This window comes from Oryctolagus cuniculus, chromosome 6 (assembly GCF_964237555.1).
Source record: "Oryctolagus cuniculus chromosome 6, mOryCun1.1, whole genome shotgun sequence".
NCBI lineage: Eukaryota > Metazoa > Chordata > Mammalia > Lagomorpha > Leporidae > Oryctolagus > Oryctolagus cuniculus.
In genome coordinates, this window is record NC_091437.1 from 74673917 (window position 1) to 74697617 (window position 23701).

Below are 23701 nucleotides of genomic sequence, written 5' to 3' on the forward strand. Positions count from 1 at the left end.
TGATATTTTGATTGATATAACATAGAATTTGTAAATTGTTTTGGGAAGAATGGACATTTTGATAATATTGATTCTTCCAATCCATGAACATGGAAAATTTTTCCATTTTTTAATCTCCTATTTCTTTCTTTAATGTTTTGTAATTCTAATCATAGAGATCTTTGACATCCTTGGTTAAATTTATTCCAAAGTATTTGATTTTTATAGCTATTGTGAATGTAATTGATCTTAGAAATTTAATCTCAGCCTTGACATTGTCTGTGTATAGAAAAGCTGTTGTTTTTTTTGTGTATTGATTTTATATCCTGCTAATTTACCCAACTCTTCTATGAGTTCCAATATTCTCCTGGTGGAGTCTTGGATCCCTGATCTGTAGAATTATGTCATCTGCACATAAGGATAGTATAGTTTGACTTCCTCCTTCCTGATTTGTATCCCTTTGATTTTTTTTCCCTGCCTAATGGCTCTGGCTATAACTTCCAGGAAAATATTGAATAGCAATGGTGAGATTGGGCATCCTTGTCTGGTACCAGATTTCAGCAGGAATGCTTTCAACTTTTCCCCATTCAATAGGATGCTGGCCATGAATTTGCCATAAATTTTCTTGATTGTGTTGAGGAATGTTTGTACTATACCCACTTTGCTTAGATTTTTCATCATGAAAGGATGTTGTATTTTATCAAATGTTTTCTCTAGATCTATTAAGATAACCATATGGCTTTTTCCCTTCAGTTTGTCCATGTGATGTTTCACAATGATTTGAGAATGTTGAATCATCTCTGCATACCAGTGATAAATCCCACTTGGTCTGGGTGGATGATCTTTCTGATGTGTTGGTGAATTCGATTGGCTAGAATTTGTTGAGGATTTCTGCATCAATATTCATCAGGGAAATTGGTCTGTAGTTATCTTTCTCTGTTGCATATTTTTCAGGTTTAGGAATGAAGGTGATAGTAGCTTCATAAAAAGAATTTAGGAAGATTCACTCCCTTTCAATTCTTTTGAATAACTTGAAAAGAGTTGGAGTTAGTTTTTCTTTAAATATGTGGTAGAATTCAGCAGTGAAGCCATCTCGTCCTTGGCTTTTCTTTGTTGGGAGGGTCTTTATTACTGATTCAATTTCTCTTGGTTATGGGTCTGTTTCGGGTTTTTATGTCTTCCTGACTCAATTTAGGTATCTTGTATGTATCTAGCTTCTTCTAGGTTCCCTAGTTTTTTTGCATACAGCTCTTTGTAGTAATTTCTGATGATTCTTTTTTATGTGATGTCTGTTGTTACATTTCCTTTTTCATCTCTAATTTTATTGATTTGGGTCTTCTCTCTCCTTTTTTTTGGTTAGTTGGGCCAATGGTTTATCAATTTTGTTTATTTTTTCAAAAAAAAACTTTTAAGTTTACTTTCTTTTGTATTTTTTCCAATTTTATTGATTTATTCTCTAATTTTTATTATTTCTTTTCTCTCACTAGTTTTGGGTTAGGTCTGCAGATGTTTTCCTAGATCCTTGAGATGCATTGATAGCTCATATATTTGGTGCCTTTCTATTTTTTGACGTAGGCATGAAATGCTATAAACTTTCCTCTTAACACTGCTTTTGCTGTATTACTTAAATTTGGGTATGTGGTATTTGCATCCTCATTTATTTTCAGAAATTTTTTTAATTTCTTTTTGATTTCTTCTATGATTTACTGTTCATTTAGAAGCATGTTGTTCAGCACCCATGTATTTGCATATATTCTATAGATTCCTGAGTTGCTGGTTTACAGCTTCATTGCATTTTGGTTCTAGAAGATGTGTGGTATGATTTTGATTTTTTTTTTTTTAATTTGCTGAGACTTGCTTTATGGCCTAGTACGTGGTCAATCCTAGAGAAAGTTCTGTGCACTGGAGAGAAGAATGTATATTCTGCCACTGTAGGATTAAAAGTTCTGTTGGGATCTGTTAGATCAATGTGATCTTTACTGTCAATCAACTATTGTTTCCTCGCTGATTTTCTGTCTGGTTGATCTGTTATTGCTGAAAGTGGGGTACTGAAGTTCTCCATTACTATTGTATTTGAGTCTATGTTTCCCTTTAGATCCTTTAACATTTCTTTTAAACAGCCAGAAGCTCTGTAATTAGGTGCATGTACATTTATAACAGTGGCATCTTCCTGGTGAATTGATCCCTTAATCATTACATAGCACCCTTCTTTGCTTTAACAGTTGTTGTGTTAAAGACTACTTTGATATTACAATGGCTACCTCAACTCTTTTTTGGTTTGTTGGCATGGCATATCTTTTTCCACCCTTGCAGTTTCAGTCTGTGAGCATCTTTGTTGGTGAGATATGTTTGTAGTAGGCAGCAAGTAGATGAGTTTTGTTTTTTAATACTGTCAGCCAGTTTGTGTCTTTTACCTGAAGAGTTAAAGCCATTTACATTCAAGGTGACTAATAAGTAACAACATTGTCCTGTCATTTTCCCAAATATATTCCTATTTTTTTGCTTTGGATTTCCTTTGTACTTTGAGAGATTTTCTTCCTTTACTTTCTTTTTTACTGATGGCCAAACTTCTATGTTTCTGTGTGCAGCACATCCTTAAGCCTCTTTTGCAAGTCTTGACCAGTGGTCTTATATCTTTCAATTTATGTTTTTATGGAAGGTCTTTATTTCATCTTCATTCATAAATTAGAGCTTTGAACTTTCTAGTATTCTGGGTTGAGAGTTTTTTCCTGTAAGACTTGGAATAAATCTTGCCATTCTCTCCTAGCCTGTAGGGTTTCTGATGAGAAGTCCACTGTGAGTCTAACTGAAGATCCTCTAAAATAATCTGACATTTCTCTCATACACATTTTACAATATTTTCTTTATGTTTTACTGTGGGGAGTTTGATTACAATGTGTCATGGTGAAAATCTTTTCTGGTCATGTCTATTTGGGGTTTTATGTGCTTCCTGTATTGGATGTCCCTTTCTTTCTTCATATTAGGGAAGTTTTCTGTTAATATTTCATAAAAAAAAAGCCTTCTAATCCTTTCGCTCTTTTCACACTTTCAGGAACTCCTAGAACTTGGATGTTGGGTCATTTGATAGTATCCTGTAGATTACCAACAATGTTTTCTAATTTTCTAATTCCCTTTTCTTTTTTTGGTCTGAGTGTATAATTTCCTGTGTTCTTTCTTCTGCTTCATTGATTCAGTTGTTAAGCCTTTCCACTGCATTTTTTTATTTGCTCTATTGAGTTCTTCCTTTCATTTTGATTTCTCTTTAAGTTCTCAATTTTGTGGGAAAATTTTCTTTCATGTCATATATGGATTTCAGTAGCTTGTGCATTTGCTTCTGACTACTTTTGTGTAATCTTATGATCAATTTTTTGAACTCTATCCCTGGAATTTCTTCAGTTTCATCATCTTCACAATCTAGTATTGAAGTGTTGTGTTGTTTTGGGGGCATCATGTTGTCTTCTTTATTCTTGTTTTTTGAATTGAGTTTGTTATTCAGCATTTGTGGAGATACTCATTGGTTTCTTCTTTATGCACTATGGCAGCTTTTATCTTTGTACTATGCCTCTGTAGATAAGTGGAATGTCTGCTTTCAGTGATTGTCTGCAGGTTTGTGGATGCTGTGGCAAGGAAGCTCTGTTCAGTTCTCCAGGGTGAGGGGTATGTCTAAGGTAACACATCCAGGTTTGGTGTGGTAAATCTTATTTTTTTTTATTCAGAGGGGAGGTTTGTTCTATTTAGCTGAGCTTCTCTCCTCAAAAGAGTGCTGTGCCTGAGCCCTAGCCCCAGTGGATATAATATTTGTCTGCTCTGCTCCAAGGACCACACAAAGGATCTGTGCAGTACTCAGTTTAAGCTCAGATTCCCCAGCAATGTCCCTCACCAGGTAACCAGGGATCCCTGAGTGTATGGAGTCTCCCACAGTGACTGCCCAAAGTCCCAGCCACACCATAAGCTCTTCCACACAGCCTCAGTTATTTCACAGTCCCAACACATAAGCCTCCCACAGTCATAATCACCCAGCCAACTGTTAGTTTTCCCCACCAGAGTCAGGAGTTTCGACTTGGCTCATTGCTGGGTACAGACACAAGCTGGCACAACTGTTACATATGTCCCAAATGGCCCCTGCTTATCAACTTGATACAAGACACTATTGCAAGGTGGTTGGGCAGAAAGAAATATACCCTTGCTTTCTTTCCCCCCTCTAGTTTTGCAGGTACACTATTCCCAGGGGACTCCAAGCTGGATTCCCTTTAGGCTCTTCCTGCAGCTTTATTGCCAGTTGCTTGGGCTGCTACAGTCTTGTCTCACCTTACTTTCCAATGCTCATGCAGAAACTCTTGGCTGCTGGAGTCCTGAGTTGTGGGTGTCACACTCTCCACATAGGTCCACTGTGTCCCTCTAATTTATTTAGAGTTACCTCTGCCATTTTCTCCCTAGCTCTTCCAAGAGCCTGCACTCTCTCCACTTTTTTTAAACTACTTTCTCCTATACTAGAGCAGTAAGCTCCCACCCTATTCTGCAACCTTGGAAGCCTCCCCTCCTCCATCACTCACTAACTAGCTCCCTCTTTTCTCCTTCTTTTCTTATTTTTCTTTTAATTATAAATTGATACACTTTCAATTTACTTCATAATCACAACTTAACCCTCCAGTGAATAAAGATTTAACAAGTATTAAGTAGAATAACACTGTCCTTCAAAAGTATAGACAAGGACTATAAACAATATTCAAATCTCAATGTCAATGTTATTCATATACATTACATTTTTCCTGCTCTGTATATTACCACAAATCAGGGAAAGAATGATATTTGTCTTTTTGGAACTACCTCACTAAGCATAATGATCTCCAGTTATATCCATTTAGTTACAAAAGACAAGATTTCATTTTTACAACTTTTTACAACTAAGTAGTATTCTGTCATTTATATAACACAATTTCTTTATCCACTCAACAGTAGATGGACATCTGGGCTGATTTCTTATCTAAGCTCTTGTGAGTTGAGCTGTTATAAACACAGGAATACAGATAACTCTTTCATATGTTTATTTTATTTCCTTTGGGTAAATTCCCAGGAATCAAAATGCTGGGTTATATATTAGAGCTATTTTCAGATTTCTGAGGAATCTCCATACTGTCTTCCACAGAGGTTGTACTAATTTACATTCCCACCAACAGTCATTATGGTACATTTTTCCCACATGTTCACCATCATTTGTCATTTTTTTTTTTATTTTTGGATGCTTCTAACTGTGGTGAGGTGAAACAGTATCCATTTTTAGCAATAATCACATTTGTTGTTCAAATGCTTGTTCTATATTTTCTGCCCTTTTGAAGTACATCTTCTTTTTTCTTGAAACTCATACTTAAAGTTTATATTATCTCAAGATTAGGTATAAGTATACCATGTCTCATATCATTTCTTTTATTAAAAGGTTTATTTTATTTATTTTAAAGACAGAGTTACAGAGAGGGGGGGGTGGGAGAAACAGAGAAAGATCTTTCATCTTCTGGTTCACTCCCCAAATGGCTGCAACAGCTAGGCTAGTTGGAAGCTAGGAGCCAGGAGATTCATATGGGTCTCCAATATAGGTGCAGGGAGCCTAGCACTTGGGACATCTCCTGCTGGTTTCCCAGGTGCATTAGAGGGAGGCAGATCAGAAGTGGAGCATCTGGTACTTGAAATGGCACCCATAAGGATGCTGGCAGCTTAACCCACTATGCCACAGAGCCAGCTCCTCATTCCATTTCTTAAACTACATTAATTACAGTCTTCCAAAATCTTTTGATTCCATATTTTTGTTATTGTGAGCAGTGTTTTTTTAAGCATGATGGTGTAGGTATCTCTTTGATACAACATTTTCATATACTTTGGATATATACCCAAGTGTGAGATTGCAGGACCACATGATGTCAATCATCAGATGAATGGAGAGAGAAAATGGATAAAGAAAATGTGATACACCCAGAGAGAGAAGTGATACACGCACACACACACATATACATAATGAAATTTAATTTGTTATAAAAAGGAATGAAATTCTACCATTTACATAAAAATGGATGAACTTGGAGAACATCAAGTTGACTAAAATAAGTCAGGCACAGAAGACAAATATCACATAGTCTCCATTATATGAGGAAATAAAATTAGAAAAGAAAAATAAAAAACAAAAACAAGACAGAATTGCCTTTGTTTGTGAGCATTTTTGCAAATATATTTTTGTCAAATGTGTTTTATACCTTTGTCAAACCAATCATTAAGAATGTTATACTACTGTAGTTTTAATGATCTATGATTATTTTAAAATTTACTGTATAGGTGAAATGCTCATCTTTCCACTTTATTATAGTTTATAGATCTTGCCTAAATTACTGCAAAACTAAGATCTTTTTACTTTATACTTATTGATCTCTTTATGAACTATATTGAGTCTGTTCTTTTATTAATTAATATTACAGTACCATGAAAAAAGTATCAGAAAAATAAAACTAAATTTAAATTTTTTAAAAAATTCTCTTGCATTAACTAGGCTTATTTCTGTCTTAGTTATAGTTTGTAAAATTTTAGCCCTTCTTACTTGTTACTATCCAACTTTTCAGGCATGGAAAAAAAAAAAAAAAAAACAAGAGATTGTATCAGATATCCACTTACTACTATGCTAAAGAAACTTCTCTATAAAATGTTCTTTCCATTTTTGCCTTCTAAATAGCAAGTTTATCACTTCAAAATCATATTTCATACATTTAATAAACCTTCAGGAAATATTTTCAGTTAAGATGCAATTCTCAAAAGTAAAAGTTTTGCATTGATACTGAATCCTAAATAATTCATGGAGCTGGTAGATTTTTTTCCTGTTGATTCAGGTGGTTTAAGTGATCTTTTTTATATTTAAATCAGGAGATTTATGCTATAGCTGGAAGGATAGAATATGGAAAAGTCAGTTCAGAACAAGTATTTTTTCCAAATTCAGAAAGCAACCTAACTACACTGCATCAAATACTTTAATTCACCTGTTACTATTTTTCATAAATAAAATCAATTTTACAAGCATTTTTTCTTACCAAAATAAATTGCAGGTTGTGTATAACTCAACTAAATGTTAAATTACATTGTTTGTAGTTCATTAAAATACTTTTTCTCATTTATAAGCTTTAATTTTTAGTGAAATTTTATTTTAAGCAAAATGAAGAGAAAATGCATTAAGTCCCATATTCCTCCTGTTTCCTATCAATGAAGTTTTATGTTATTAACATCTTGCATTGCTTTGGAGTATTTTTTAAAGATTTTATTTATTTATTTGAGAGCAGACTTACAGACAGAGAGTGACAGACAGAGAGAAAGGTCTTCCATCCACTGGTTCACTCTCCAAATGGCCACAACGGTCAGAGGTGGACTGATCTGAAGCCAGGAGCAAGGAGCTTCTTCCCGGGTCTCCCTCATTTGTGCAAGGGCCCAAGCACTTGGGCCATCTTCCACTGCTTTCCCAGGCCATAGTAGAGAGCTAGATCAGAACAGGAGCAGCCAGGATACAAACCAGCACCCACATGGAATGATGGTCCTGCAGGTAGAGGATTAGACCACTATGCCATATTGCTGGTCCCTGGTATGGAGTATTTGTTAAAACTGATGAAATTACATTAATATGTTACTATTAGCTAAAATTCATAAGTAGCCTCAGGTTTGATTCTGTGTTGTAGTTTTCTAGTTTCCCAAAAGTGTAATGTCATATTTGACAATTATTGTATCACACACAATAGTGTCACTGTCCTAAAAATCCTGTGTGCCCCACAACTTACACCTCTGCTCCTTTCCCCAAGCAGTAGCACCATTGATATTGTTGCCCTCTGAGCACTGCTCTCTCCGATTGACATAAAGTTAGAATTTTATGTGTGGAGCCTTCTCATACTTGTTTTATTTACGTGGTTCTATGCTACTAGGGTTCCTCTTTGAATGACTTGATAGGTTATTTTAATTTATTGCTGAATAAAATTCTATTGAATGGATGTACTATTGTTTATTTATCCATATCCCTATTGAAAGACAACTTGGTTTATTCTAAGTATTGGCTATTAGAAAGATAGCTGTAATAAAGATTTATATGTAGGTTTTTGTGCAGATACTGTTTTCATTCGCTGGAATAAATCAACAATTAAGCTTGATTGGTCCTATGGTAAAAGTATGTCTAGCTTTGCTAAAAAAAAAAAAAAAAAAAAAAAAAAAAAAAAAAAAAAAAAAAACAGTTGAAATGTAGTTGTATCATCTTGCATTCCTTCCCACAATGAACAGAACTTCTTGTTACTACACACCCTTAAAACAGTTCCTGTGGATGTTTCTCATTTGTCTCATACCAATGACTTTGAAGTGGTATCTTAAGTCATTTTCCCCTCATTTTTCTTTTTCTTGCTTGCTTCTTTCCTTCTTTTTACTTTTGAATCAAAGAGACAGGATAGGTCTTTTGTAAATATTTTTCCTCAATCTTTGACTTTTCTTCACATTTAGATTGTCTGTCACAGAGCAAAAGATTTTAATGTTACTGAAGTCCAACTTTTAAGCTATTTCTTTCCTAAATCATGCTTTTGATGATGTATAATAAATGTCAGCACCAAATCCAAGTCACCTAGATTTTCTCCTATGTTATTTTAAAAATAACAGAGATTTCAATATTATTTTTTTAAATAAAATAGACTTCTATTTTATATTTAAGATTATTATCCATTTTGAGTTAATTTGTGTGAAGGATGTGTATGGTCTCTAACTTTGGTTACTTTTTTTGAATATGGATGTCCAGGTTTCCCATTGCCATTTGTTGGAGATTATTTTTTCTTCTTTGAATAACTTTGCTGACTCTATATATTTATGGATCTATTTCTGAACTCATTCTTCTGTTCCATTGATATATCCATCCATTTCTTTTTCTAACAGTGCCACCCTTTCTTGATTACTATTGCTGCATGGTAAGTCACAAAGTCAGATATTGCTCATCCTCTGAAATTGTTCTTCAGTGTTGTCTTGGTTATTATGAATCCATTGCTTCTCCAACTTAGCTTTACAATCTCTGTTTGGTATTTTAAAAATATATGATCTTATGATGTTAGATCTATAAATTAAGTTGCAAACAATTGGTATCCTAAACATATTCAGTTTTCTATGCATAAGCATGAAAATACCCATTAATGTTTACTCCATTTTTTCAAGCTTAATCATTACAGTCTTGCAGTTTTCCTATATAGATGTGAATTTTTTTATGCCCAAGTATTTCTGTTTGGAGGTACTAAGATCCATGGTATTGTGTCATAAATTTCGAATTCTCCTGATCTTTGCTTGTATTTAACAGAGTAATTTCTTTTAGATATATATTAATCTAATATCCTGAAATCTTTCCATAATGTTTATTAGTTCCAGAAACAATCTTTTCAATTACTTTGGATTTTTACGTAGATGATCAAGTCATCTGCAAATAAAAGTTTGTTTCTTCCTTCATAATCTGTATACTTCTTATTTAGCTTCGAGTACTGTGTTAAAAAATCAGTGATGAGGGGGACATCCTTACTATTAAGTATGATATAGTTTAAAGCTGCTTGTAAAATATATTATCAATTACAGGAAATGTCATTTCATTCATAGCTGAGAGATTTCTTTATTTTTTATCATGAAGAAATATTGGATATTGTCAAATGATTTTTCTGCATACATTGGTAGAATAACATGATTTTTGTTTGCTAGTCTGTCAATATGAAAGATCATAATAATTTACTTTCCAATGTATAAAAAACTTTTGACTTTCACATGTTTGTTGTGTGTAATTATTTTTACACATTCTTGAATTTGATCTGCTATTATTTGCAATTTTTGGCATCTATATTATGAGAAAATCTGATGGAAAATTTTTGTGTAGTGTGTTTATCTGGTTTTGGTATTACCAAATAATTAAACTCAAATAATGAGCTATTTCCTCTATTTCTGTTTTCTGGAAAAGCTTTTGGAAAGTGAATGTACTACCTTACTGAAACATTTGGTAGAATTAAACAAGTAAGCATGTTGCTTCATGTTTGGGGAGGTTATTATTAATTATTTACTTTAAAATATTTTCTATCTTGGTGAATGTACCATTTAAGCTTGTGAAGAATTTGTATCCTGCTAATGCTAGCATGACAAACTCATAAAGCTCAGTTAGTTGACGAATGATGCTATTGAGTTCAATCATATCCTACGGATTTTATACCTACTAGATGTGTTCGTTCCTGGAAGAAAGGTTTTGAAATTCAAGCTGCCATTGTTGATTGTTCTGTTTCTCTTTTTAGGTCTATCAATTAGTATCTATTTTATTTTTGTGTTTTGTTGTTAGATGCATAGTTATTTAAGATTTCTATACCATCTAAGATAACTGACCTCTTTATGATAATACTTCTCTTTATTCCTGACAATTTCACATGCTCTGAAATATACTCTGTCTTAGATAATCGATCTATTCCACTTTTCTTTTGATTATTCAAACAGTGCATGTTTCTCCATCCCTTTATTTCTAATGATATATCTCCTTATATTTAAGTCGTGTTTCTTATAGAAAACATATAGTCGGTTATTGTGTTTTGATAAACTCTGAAAGTCTCTTGTTTGTTTAAAGTTTTGCTTATTCATTTTCATTGTATTTGAATGCCACACACACAAACACACACACAGAGCATGAGAGAGAGTGGGAGAGAGAGAAAGAGAGAAAGAGAGAGAGAGAGAGAGAGAGGTGTCTATCTGATATTTCACTGCTCAAATTCTGATTGTAACAGTAAGGGCTGGGCTAGGTAAAGCAAGGAACCTGGAACTCAGTCACAGTATCCCAGAGAAACTGAGGACTTAGGCCAATTATCTGCTGCCTCCTGGGGTATACATTATCAGGAAGCTAGATTGGAATGAGTGGAAGTGGTACTAAAAGTACTCAACTCCCCTAAAGGATTTGTCAAACTCAAATGATGTCAGCTTCACCAAGCATGCAACCATTGCCCCTCTTTTTCACTTGGTGTTTTTGGTTATTAACATTATGTTGATTATTGATATGTTTTATTAATGTCTAGTGTATTTTATATTTTTCTATTCATTATCATTTGCTCTTTGTTCTACTTTTGATTCCCATGCTTTTACTGCTTTTTCCATTTTAACTGTACTATTTACATATTGTATTGTCTTTCCATTTTTATCATATCAGAATTACCTTTTTTACTCTTTTCAATGCTTATTCTAGAGTTTTCAATATATATTCGTCACTAACTGATGCCCACTTCAAATAATCCATTCTTCTTCGCAGAGTACAAAAACTTGTGCTAACAAAGAGGTCCTCATTCCTCAATCTCATGCCTTATATCATTGAGTTTTTCATTTCACTTATATGTAATTTATAATCATAAAATACATTGTGGTTATTATTATTTTGAACAAGCTTTTATCTCTGAGGTTAGTTATTACAATCTTAATTAATCATTTTCCAATATCCTTTTTTTTTAGGCAGATCTGAGTTTTCATCATATGTCATTTTCTTTCTCTCTTAAGAAATTCTGTTAACATTTCATTACAGGCCTTTTCACAATTAGAAAGTGCACATTTATCTTTCACTTTTGAAGTCTAATTTCTTTTTTTTAACTTTTAATTAATGAATATAAATTTCCAAAGTACAGCTTATGGATTACAATGGCTTCCCCCACCCCATAACCTTCCTCCCACCCGCAACCCTGCCCTGTCTCGTTCCTTCTCCCCTTCCATTAACATCGAGATTCATTTTCATTTCTCTTATATACAGAAGATCAGTTTAGTATACATTAAGCAAAGATTTTGCACCCACACAGAAACACAAAGTGAAAAATACTGTTTGAGTACCAGTCACAGCATTAAATCACAATGTATGGCACATTAAGGACCGAGATCCCACATGAGGAGCAAGCGCACAGTGACTCCTGTTGTCGACCCAACAAATTGACACTCCTGTTTATGGCATCAGCAATCTCCCCAGGCTCCAGTCATGAGCCGACAAGGCCATGGAAGCCCCCTGAGTTCACCGACTCTTATCATGTTTAGACAAGGTCATAGTCAAAGTGAAAGCCCTCTCCTCCCTTCAGAGAAAGGCACTGCCCTCCCTGATGGCCCTTTCCTTCCACTGGGATCTCACTCGCAGAGATCCTTCACCTAGGTGGTTGTTTTTTTTTTGTTTTTTTTTTGTTTGTTTGTTTGTTTTTTTTTTTTTTTTTTTGCCAGAGTTCTTGGCTTTCCATGCCCAAAACACCCTTATGGGCTCTAGAGCCAGATCCACATGCCTTCAGGGCTGATTCTGAGGCCAGAGCACCGCTCAGGACATCTGCCATTCCACAAGTCCGCTGTGCATCTGCTTCTCATGCTGGACCGCTCTCTCCCTTTTTTGTTCTACCAGTTAGTATTAGCAGACACCACTCTTGCCTACGTGATCCCCTTGATTCCCAGGCCCATCATTATGATCAACTGTGAACTGAAATTGATCACCTGGACCAGTGAGATGGCACTGGCACATGCCTCCCTGATGGGATTGAATTGGAATCCCCTGGCATGTTTCCAACTCTGCCGTTTGGGGCAAGTGAGCTTGAGCATGTGAAGTCTAATTTCTAACATATAAAATCATAGGTGTGTGTTTTCTTCTGACAACACTTTACATATTACACTAAACAGTCTTCTTGTTTATATAGTTTCTGAGGATTAATGGAATGTGATTCATATCTTTGTTGCCTTATAGCTAAAGTATATCTCTTCTAGCTAAAGAAGTTATCTGGTTTCTTTCAATATTTTTTCTGTGTCTTTGATTTTCTACAGTTTGAAAATGGCATACTAGATTTTTACCATTTTCTGTACCACACCTGACAAGTGTGGTACGTTTTCACATTTATCCTGCTTGATGGTCTCTGAGTTTCCTGAACCTGTGGTTTAGTATCAGACATTAATTTAAGGAGTTTTCCAGTCATTATCACTTTACATATTTTTTCTCATTCTTTTTTCCTTTTTTTTTTGGGGGGGGGGGTATTCCTATTACCTGCATATTGTATCATTTAGAGTTGCCCACCATTTTTGTATATTGTGTTCTTTTTTTTTTCATTTTTTTCCTTTTTCTTTGTTGGTTTGGCAGTTATTTTAGACATGTCCTCAGACTGTGATATTTTTCCTTCAATTGTGTTCAGACTACCAACAAGCCTATAAAATGCATCCTTCATTTCTGTTAATTTTTTTCTCTAGCATTTATTTATTTTTAATCTTAGAACTTTCATATCTGCTTATATTATCAGTTTCTTCTTGCATATTGTCTATTTTTTAAAGATTTATTTAATTTATTTGGAAGAGTTCCAGAGAGATTTAGAGACAGAGAGAAAAAGAAAGAGAAAGAGAGAGAGAGAGAGAGAGAGAGAGAGAGAGAGTCTTCCATTTGCTGGTTCACTTCCCAAATGGCCACAACAGCTGGAGCAGAGCCCAGCAGAAGCCAGGAGACAGAAGCCTCTTCCAGGTCTCCCATATGGGTACACGGGCCCAAGGACTTGGGCCATCCTCCGCTGCTGTCCCAGGCACATTAGTAGGGAGCTAGATCAGAAACGGAGCAGCCGGACTTGAACCAACACTCATATGGGATGTGTCTCTGTAGGCTGTGGCTTTAACATGCTGCACCACAGTGCTAGTCCCCATATTGTCTATTTTATCCATTAGAACTCTTATCAATCATAGTTTCTTTAAATTCTTTGTCTTGATAATTCCACCTGCTCTACAATATTTAACTTTGATTCTGCTGCATGTTCTGACTCTTTAAACTGTACTTTGTTTGCCTTTTAGAATGTTCATCAATATTTGAAAGCTGGACATGATGTACTGGATGACAGGAAGAAAGGAAATGTAATAAATAAGCCTATAGCAGTGTTGATAAACTGGAGGGTGGGGAAATGATCTGTAGTGCTGTGCCAAGTTCTGAGTCTTTTACTATAACTGTGTCCCTCGATCGTGAATCTCAGCAGTGCTTCTCAGTATTGCCCTCCCTGAGGTGAGACAGAATGGTGCAGGAGGCTGCTGTCACATATTACCCTTCAGTAAAGATAGCTGAGCTTGGAAAAAGCAACACCAGCATCAACAACAAATATAATAGATTAGGTTCTGGTAAAATTGTTTCCCTTGAGGGCAGGCTTGTTAAGAAGATGAGAATTCTCTGATACATTTCAAATGAATACTTTGCTTTGTGCAAGAAATGTAAAGGAGCATGCCCTTATTTTCATCAGAAGAACTGGCTGGAAATCCTTGAGGTAAAACTCACAACGACGTGGTGACCCTCCAAAACCTGGCACCAACTGGACTTTAGAACTGGGATTGTCCACATTGATTTGCAAGTAGTTTTTCATTTAAAGTTGTGATTTTGCTATCCTGGCTCTGGATTTTACAGAGGTTTCTGCTTATGGGTAGAGTTTTTCTGATTTTATAAGTTCTGACTCTCAGCATCTGCCTGTCTGTCTCTGATTTTAGGGGAAAACTATTTTTTTGTGTGACCTCAATTCTCTGATAGATTCAAGAAGAGTTGTGATGTTTCTGTTTATTTAATAGCTTTTTACTTACAGTTAGGATGGAGTGATAAGTTCCAAGCATCTCAAATATTGGACAAGAAACCAGAAGTCATTCAATTTTTTAAGTGTTAGCATGCTATATTTTTCTCCTGCCCATTACTTTTAATTTTTATGTATTTATTTTTTTAAATGTGGACTTTTGCAGACAATCTATAGGTGGGTCTTATATTTTGCATACACTCTGACAGTCTTTATCTTATTGGTGCATTTATATAATTCAATTATAAAGTGGTTATTGATATAGATGGAACAATATGTAACACATTTCTAGCTATTTTCTAGGCATTTCCCTTTGAAGAAAATCAAATTTGGCATAGATTTTGAATCATAAGTAACTCATGGGGTGGAGGCAGATTGTTTCTGTGGACCCAAATTGGTGTGGATAATCCTCTTTATTTTTAGCACAGTTGATTTATGCAATTTCTTGGAAACCTAGAGTATGGAACAGTCTTTAAGAACATATGTTTTTTTGTTTTTGCATACATAAAGCAAGATAATCAGAACAGCTCACATCATTTTATTGATCTGTTCCTGTTTTGCCTACAGAAATAATAATTCTCATAAGTATTTGTCAACGCTGATGTAAATCACATGGCATAGGATGCAGTTAAACTCATCAGCATTTGTAAAGTGTTTCCTTTCAAATCCTCTTTCATTGAGTACAATGGTAGTCACTGTTTTTGTGCTACAATGGTGAGGCTATTTCTTTCAGAGGAATTTTCAGTGTGACTGGATTAATTTTAATGCCAATACACTGCATATATTCTCATGCATTAATAGTCCTGTAATTTTAAAATATATTTATTTATTTATTTATTTATAAAGCGATCTTTATCTGGCGATTTCCTACACAAATGGCTGCAACACCTCTGACTACATCAAAACAAAGCCAGCAGGCCAGAATTCAATCTGCATTTCTCTTGGAAGTTGCAGGGGCCGGTGTACCTGCTGCCTCCCAGAATGCACATTAGCTTTACGGTGAAATTGGAAGCAGAATCAGGACTCAAGCCAGGCACTCTGATAGGAGATGCAGACGTCCCAAGTGGCATCTCAACCACTGCACAAAATACCCACCAGTGCTGGAATGCAATCCTTTGTAATAAGTTCATTGTTACGATTTTAGATTCAGTGTTATGGTTATGCTGTTTTCTGTGTTGATAGATATAAGTTTAGCTTAGTCATTTGAATTACAGAAAATATCACAGGAATATACAGATGTGATAAAAGTTATTTGTGTATTCTCCAATGGAAATGTGGATTGTTTTCATGTTATAGACACACTTAACACAAGTCATTTAGACAGATGTGAAATATTCTAAGCCATATATGTTAGTGAGCTGTTGTGTATTATGGAGTCATTTATTGAGTCCATAATAACATATTTCCAAACTGCTTTAAAAGTGATTGTGAAGAACAACAACAAAACACTGTTCCTCAACAGTTGAGAAAAGGGATGTTCAAAATCATCCTACTTCAAATTGTCAATTTCACTTCTATAGATTACTTTTTATTTACTCTGTATCTTATCAAAGACCAGAGAGAACATATGGTATTTGGCTTTTGGGCACTGGCTTGTTTTACTAAGAATAATGGTTTCCAGTTGCATCCATTTTGTTGAAAAGACAAGATTTTATTTATTTTTTTTTACTGCTGAGTAGCATTCCATAGTATATATATGCCATAATTTCTTTATCGAATCTTCAGTTAATGGACATCTGAGTAGATTCCATATCTTAGCTATTGTGAATTGAGCTGCAGTTAACATGGGGATGCAGATAAATCTTTCATAAGCTGGTTCATTTATGTTTGGGTAAATTCCCAGAAGTGGAATGGCTGGGTCATATGGAAGACCTATACTGAGATTTCTGAGGTATCTCCATATTGTCTTCCACAGTGGCTGCACCAGTTTACAGTCCCAGCAGCAGTGGATTAGGGTATCTTTCTCCCCACATATCCAGAAGCATTTGCTGTTTGTTGATTTCTGGTTAGAGCTGTTCTAAATGGAATGATGTGAAACTTCATTGTGGTTTTGAATTTCATTTCCCTGATGGCTACTGATCCTGAGCATTTTTCAACTGTGTGTTGGCCATTTGAATTTCCTCTCTTGAAAAATGCCTGTTCAAGTTCTTTGCTCATTTCTTAGCTTGATTGTATAATTTGTTGTTGAGTTTCTTGAGCTCTTTATAGATTCTGGATATCAATCCTTTTTCAGTTACATAGTTTGCAAATATTTTCTCCTGTTCTTTTGATTGCATCCTTACTTTGCTGAGTATTATTTTTTTTAGTGCAGAAGCTTTGAGTTTTATGTAATCCACTTGTCAAATTTGGCCTTGATGGCCTGTGCTTCTGGGGACTTTTTCAAGAAGTCTTTGCTTATGCCAATGTTTTGTCTGATTTCCCTAATGTTCTCTAATAATTTGATGGTATCAGGTTTTAGGTTTAGATCTTTGATACATTTTAAGTGAGATTTGTGTAAGGTGTAAAGTAGAGGTCTTGTTTTATACTTTAGCACCCAGAGATCCAGTTTTCTCAGCACTATTTGTTGAAGAGACTGTCCTTGCTCCAGGGGTTGAATTTAACTCCTTTGTAGATGTGTGGATTCATTTCTAGAGTTTCTATTCTATTCAATTGATCTGCATGTCTTTTTTTTTTTTTTTTTTGGTAGAAGCTCTTTTGATTATAGCTGCACTGTAGTGTGCCTCAGATCTGGTATTGTGATTCCTCCAGCTGTATTTGTGTTGTTGAAGATTGATTTAGCTATGCAAGTTCTCTCGTGTTTCCAGAAAATTTTAGTGTCATTTTTTCTAGATTTAAGAAAAATGTCCTTGGTATTTTGATTAGGATCACCTTGAATCTGTAAATTACTTTCAGTAATATGGACATTTTGATGATGTTGATTCTTCCAATCCATGAACATGGAAGAATTTTTCATTTTCTGTGTCTTCTTCAATTTCTTTCTTTAGTGTTTTGTAATTTTCATCACAGACATCTTTGACATCCTTGGTTAAATTTATTCCAAGGTATTCAATTTTGTTGCAACTATTGTGAAAGGGATTGATTTTAGAAGTTCTTTCTAAGTTCCCTAGCCAACATAGCACACACTCCTGAGTAATCAATGGAAGAACAGACATTCCACTAAGTCACAGAGACATAGGTCAAAGGTAAAAGACAGATAAAAAAAAATACTTATCTCAACAAATTCTTAAAAATAAATGTAAATGTAGAAACTCAAGAAATAAGAATAGGGAAGACAACATGACCCACCACCCCACAAGGAATACAAGAATGCTTCAATATAGGATGTGAAGATTAAGAGAGTCATGAAATGGCTGAAGTGGCATTCAAAAGATTAATCATAGGTTTACTCAGAAGCAATCAGACGCAAATGCACTTTGCCAGAACTGTAGCACAGTGGGTTAATACCCTGGTCTGAAGCACCAGCATCCCATATGGAAGCCGGTTCTAGTCTTGAATGCTCCACTTCTGATCCAGCTCTGTGCTATAGCCTGGGAAAGCAGTAGAAGATGGACCAAGTCCTTTGGCCACTGAACTCGCATGGGAGATCCGGAAGAAGCTCCTGGCTCCTGGCTTCAAATTGGCACAGCTCCAGCTGTTGCAGTCAATTGGGGAGTGAACCATTAGATGGAAGACCTCTCTCTCTCTCTCTCTCTCTCTCTCCCTCTCTCTCCCTCTCTCTGTCTCTGCCTCTCATCTCTCTGTGTAACTCTGACTTTGAAATAAATAAATAAATCTTAAAAAAGCAAATTCACAAATTAAATAAATTTATACATGACATGAATGGAATTATTTCCCATGAAATTGAGATTTTAAAGAGAAATCAAAAAGAAATATTAGAAAAGAACAATTCAATAGATCAAATAAAAATGTGGTAGAAGGCTTTAATAATGATCTTGGTGAGGCAGAAGAAAGGATATCTGAGCTAGAAGAAAAATCTTTGGAAATTGATCAGGCATACCAAAGAAGAAGAAGGAGAAGGAGAAGACGAAGGAGAAGGAATAATTAGAATATTCAAAAACAATGTTGGAAATCTATGGGATACTATCAAATGGCCCAACATACGGGACATAGGAGTTCCTGAAGGAGTAGAAAGAGAAAATGGATTACAAGATCTATTTAGTTAAATAATTACAAAAAACTTACCCAAATTGGAGAAAGAAAGGAATGTCTAAGTACAGGAAGCACATAAAACTCCTAATATATATAACCAGAAAAGATCTTCACCATGACACATTGTAGTCAAACTTTCAACAGTAAAACATAAAGAACAGATTCTAAAACATGCATGAGATAAATACCAGATTACTTTCAGAGAATGCCCCAATTAAACTCATAGCTGACTTCTCATCAGAAACCCTACAGGCTATGATAGAATGAAAAGACATAGTCCAATGTTAACCCAGATGTTTAAGGATGAAGGTAAATAAAGCAAACAGAAATTGAAAGAAATTGTCAGCACTCATCCAGTCTTACAAAAGATGCTTAAGGATGTGCTTTATACAGAAACACAGTAAGACAGTTGTGATTATGAAAGAATATGAAGGGACTGGCACTGTGGGGTAGTGGGATAAGCCTCTGCCTGCATCACATATGGGTGCTAGTTCTAGTTCTGGCTGCTCCACTTCCAATCCAGCTCTTGGATAATGGCCTGAGAAAGCAGTAGAGTATGGCCCAAGTGCTTGGGCCCTTGCACCAATGTGGGAAACCTGATAGTAGCTCCTGGCTCCTGGCTGCATAGCAGCCTAGCTCCAGTCATTGTGGCCATTTGGGGAGTGAACCAATGAGTGGAAGAACTTTCTCTCTATCTATTCATCTTTCTATCTGTAACTCGACCTCTCACATCAATAAATAAAACTTTTTTAAAAATAAGAAAGCAAAATATGTTCTTTTAAAAAATACTAAAGAATGATTTTGAAGACAGAAAGTCTCCAGAAGTACGTACAAAGGAAATCTAAAGAAAGCAATAGGAGTATAAAATGGCAGGACCAAGTCATTTCTTATCAATAGTAACCTTGGATATAAGTGTCCTCAGCTCTTCAGTTAAAAAATACAAACCGGCTGAATGGATTTAGAAACAAGACCCATCTATTTGCGGCCTGTAAGAAACACCCCTCACAAACAAAAATGCATGCAGACTGAGTGGAAAAAGATATTCCATGTTAAAGAAAAGCAAAAATTAACTCGTGTAGCCATGCGAATGCCAGATAAAATAGACTTTAAACATCAAATCTATTAAAAGAGACAGAGAAAGGCACTATGTAATGATTAAGGGATCAATTCAACAAGAACATGTGACTATAATAAATGTATATGCACTCAGTTACAGGGTGCATGGCCATGGAAAAGAAACGTTAACAGATCTATAGGGAGACATAGACTCCAACACAATAATGATGGGGGACTTCAACAGCTCACTTTCATCAACGGACAGATCAACTAGAGAGAAAATAAACATAGAACTTACAGAGATAATAGACATTACAGACCAAAAAGATCTAACTTATATCTACAGAACTTTTCAACCTACAGTTGCATAATATACATTTTTCTCATCAGTATATAGAATGTTCTCTAGGATAGACCATATTCTGGGCCATAAAGCAAGTATCAGGAAATTGAAAAAAAAAACTGAAATCATACCATGATTTTCTCTGACAACAATCGAATGAAGCTGGAAATAACAACTCAAGAATCTCTAGAACCTATGAGGCACATGGAGATTTAACAACATGTTCCTGAAAGAGCAGTGGGTCATAGAAGAAATAAAAAGATGTAAAAAAGTGTTAGAAAGGATTGAAGACTACAATAGAGTATATAAAAACTTACTGGATACACCAAAAACAGTGTAAAGGAGGAAGTTTAGGGGCCAGCACTGTTGCGTAGAAGGTAAAGCTGCCTCCTGCAGTGTTGGCATCCCATATGGGCACTGGTTCAAGTACAGGCTGCTCCACTTCTAATCCAGCCCTCTGCTATGTCCTGGAAAAGCAATGGAAGATGGCCCAAGTCCCTAGGCCCCTGCACCCACATGGGAGATCCAGAAGAAGCTCCTGGCTCCTGGCTTTGGATCAGTGCAGCTCCAGTGATTGCAGCCAACTGGGGAGTAAATCAGCAGATGGATAAACTCTCTCTCTCTCTGCATCTCCTTCTCTTCTCTGTGTTACTCTGATTTTCAAATAAATAAATAAATATTTTTTTTAAAAAGAGGAAGTTTAAAGTAATTTGTGCCTACATTAAGAAAAAGGAAAAGCATCAAATAAATGAATTATCAATGCAAAGCAAGAACCTAGAGAAACAACAAACGAAATGCAAAACTGGTAGGAGGAATGAAATAATTAAAATTAGAGAAGAAGTAAACAAAATTGAAACCAACAAAATAATACAAAAGATCAGTGAAATGAAGAGCTGGCTTTTGGAAGATATAAACAAAATAAATACACCATTGGCCCAACTACTCAAAAAGAAGAGAAAGAAGACCCAAATCAATGAAATCAGAGATAAAAAGAAAATGTAATAAAAGATACCACAAAAATAGTAAGGATCATCAGGAATCACTACAAAGCTCTTTGTGCCAACAATTGGGAAAGCTAGAATAAATGGATAGATTCCTAGACAAGTAAAATCTACCAAAATGAGTCATGAAGACATGTAACACTGAGGCAGAACAATAAGTCCAAATTCATATGGAGATTGAATCAGTAATAAAGACCCTGCAAACAGGGGCCAGCGCCATGGCTCACTTGGTTAATCCTCTGCCTGCGGCACCGGCATCCCATATGGGCTACGGGTTCTAGTCCCGGTTCTGCTCTTCCAGTCCAGCTCTGTGATGTGGCCCGGGAAGGCAGTGGAGGATGGCCCAAGTGCTGGGGCTCCTGCACCCACATGGGAGACCAGGAGGAGGAACCTGGCTCCTGGCTTCAGATCAGCGCAGCACCGGCCGTGTCGGCCATTAGGGGGGTGAACCAACGGAAGGAAGACCTTTCTGTCTCTCTCTCTCTCTATCTGTCAAATAAATAAATAAAATAATAAAAAAAAAGACTGCAAACAAAAAAAAAGCCCAGGACCAGATGGCTTCACTACTGAATTCTACCAAACACTTAAAGAATAACCAATTCCAATTCTTCTCAAGCTATTAAAAATAATTGAAGGGAGTGAATCCTCCAAACTCCTTCTGTGAAATCTGTATCACTGTAATTCTTAAACCAGAAAAAGAAACAAAAGAGAAAGATAACTTTATACCAATATTCCTGATAATCATAGATGCAAAAATCTCAAAAATACTAGCTAGTTAAATTCAACAGCACATCAGAAAGACCAAGTGGGATTTATGCCTGGTATGCAGAGAGGGTCAAGATTCTCAAATCAATAATTATGAAACATCACATGAACAAACTAAAGAACAAAACTTTATGATTATCTCACTAGATGGAGAGAAATCATTTGATAAAATACAACATCATTTCTTGATGAAAACCTTAAGCAAATTGGGTATAGAAGAAATACTGCTCTAAACAATCAAGCCAATTTATAACAAAGTCATGGTCAACATCTTAATGAATGAGGAAAAACTGGAAACACTCCCACTAAGATCTAGAACCAGACAAGAATGTCCACACTCACCATTGTTATTCAATATAGTCATAGATGTTTTAGCCAGAGACATTGTGCAAGAAAAAGAAATCAAATGGATATAAATCAAGAAGGAGGAAGTCCTATCCTATTTGCTGATGACATGATTCTATATGAAAGAGATTCAAAAGTCTCCACTAAGAGACTATTGAAACTCACAAACAGTCTGATAAATTGGTGGGATATAAAATTAACACATAAAATCAATAGCCTTTTTATAAAAATTATCATTCTTATAAGTAGTACAACAAAATTTCTTTCATATAATTGTTTATCCAAGTGGAGAGTCTTGAAGTTTAAAGAGATTTGTATCTACATAAACATGTGTATGTATTATAAACTTTCAGGAAATACTTGACTGGTACACATGGCAATAGAGGCAAATAGAGGTACATAAGATGACATCCACTTTACTTTATAAGCACTGGGATTGTGGTTGATTATTGGAAGTAAAATTGGGAAAGGAATTGCTATAACTAAATCTGTGTTATGATAGCAATTGCTATGTTTAGTTTTGTTGTTTCTTCTCATTGCTCAGGTTTCCTTTTTCAAATTTTAAAACAAATTGTCCTTATCATTGTGAATTCTGTGATTTTAAAACTTTTTCTCATGTCTTGAGCTTTGATAGTTATACCAACCTTCAGTCTACATTTGAGTCTTTTCCTTTACACATCCTGATTGTATTCCACAAAAGTCTTCCATCTGCTATTACAGCTCTCTTTCTATATCTTGTCATGTGTATTACTAGATAATCTTCATGATACTTTGGACTGCCTACTTGAAAATTTTATAGAAAATGTTTTATAGGGGCTCACACTGTGGCATAGCAGATAAGCACACCAGCATCTCATATGGATGCTCCTTTGATTCCTGGCTGCTCCACTTCCTCTCTAGCTCCCTGATAAAGAAACCTGTGAAAGCAACAGAAGATGGTCCAAGCCCTTGGGCCCCTGCACCCATGTGGGAGGCCCAGACTGGCCCTGCTCCAGCCATTTAGGTGGGGAGTGAGGTAGTAGATGGAAGATTTCTCATTCTCTCTGTCTCTTCCTCCCTTTATACATAATTCTGCTGTCAAATAAGTAAACAAATACTTAAAAATATTTTATAACTCATGTAAAATCTAAAGAATGGCAAGTTGTGCTATAGCATGAAAATTACTTACAGACTTAAAAGAAGCATTATTTTCTCTGTGTTAACAAATGTTCAGTGTTATGACATAATTCTGTGATTCAAATAAGTTATAATCATCTATATTTGTTTATTCAAAATGTACCTTAAGGTGATTCAGTATATTCATAATGAATTTATACCATACTAACAAATGTATAGAACAGTGAATTTCATACATTTAAGCACATTATAACTATATAGAAAAAAAAAGAAATTGAACGTACAATTAACATAGAAAAGAAATAATTTCATAAATCATGTTTCTAAAATTTTATATAAAAATGTATGTATAATTTAAAAATAAT

The 23701-nt window shown here is 35.2% G+C and overlaps 1 protein-coding gene across 6 annotated transcripts in view; it reads left to right on the forward strand.

The window, feature by feature from the left end:
- Positions 1–23701, forward strand: part of SNTG1 (syntrophin gamma 1) — a 913627-nt gene that overhangs the window by 469710 nt on the left and 420216 nt on the right. For 2 of the 6 annotated variants that reach the window (XM_070076592.1, XM_051843715.2), the window contains exon 3: positions 8905–8936. The exons of the other annotated variants lie outside the window; for them this stretch is intronic. The gene's annotated coding sequence lies outside the window, so the exon portion shown is untranslated. The remainder of the gene's footprint in view (positions 1–8904; positions 8937–23701) is intronic. 6 annotated transcript variants of the gene reach the window in all.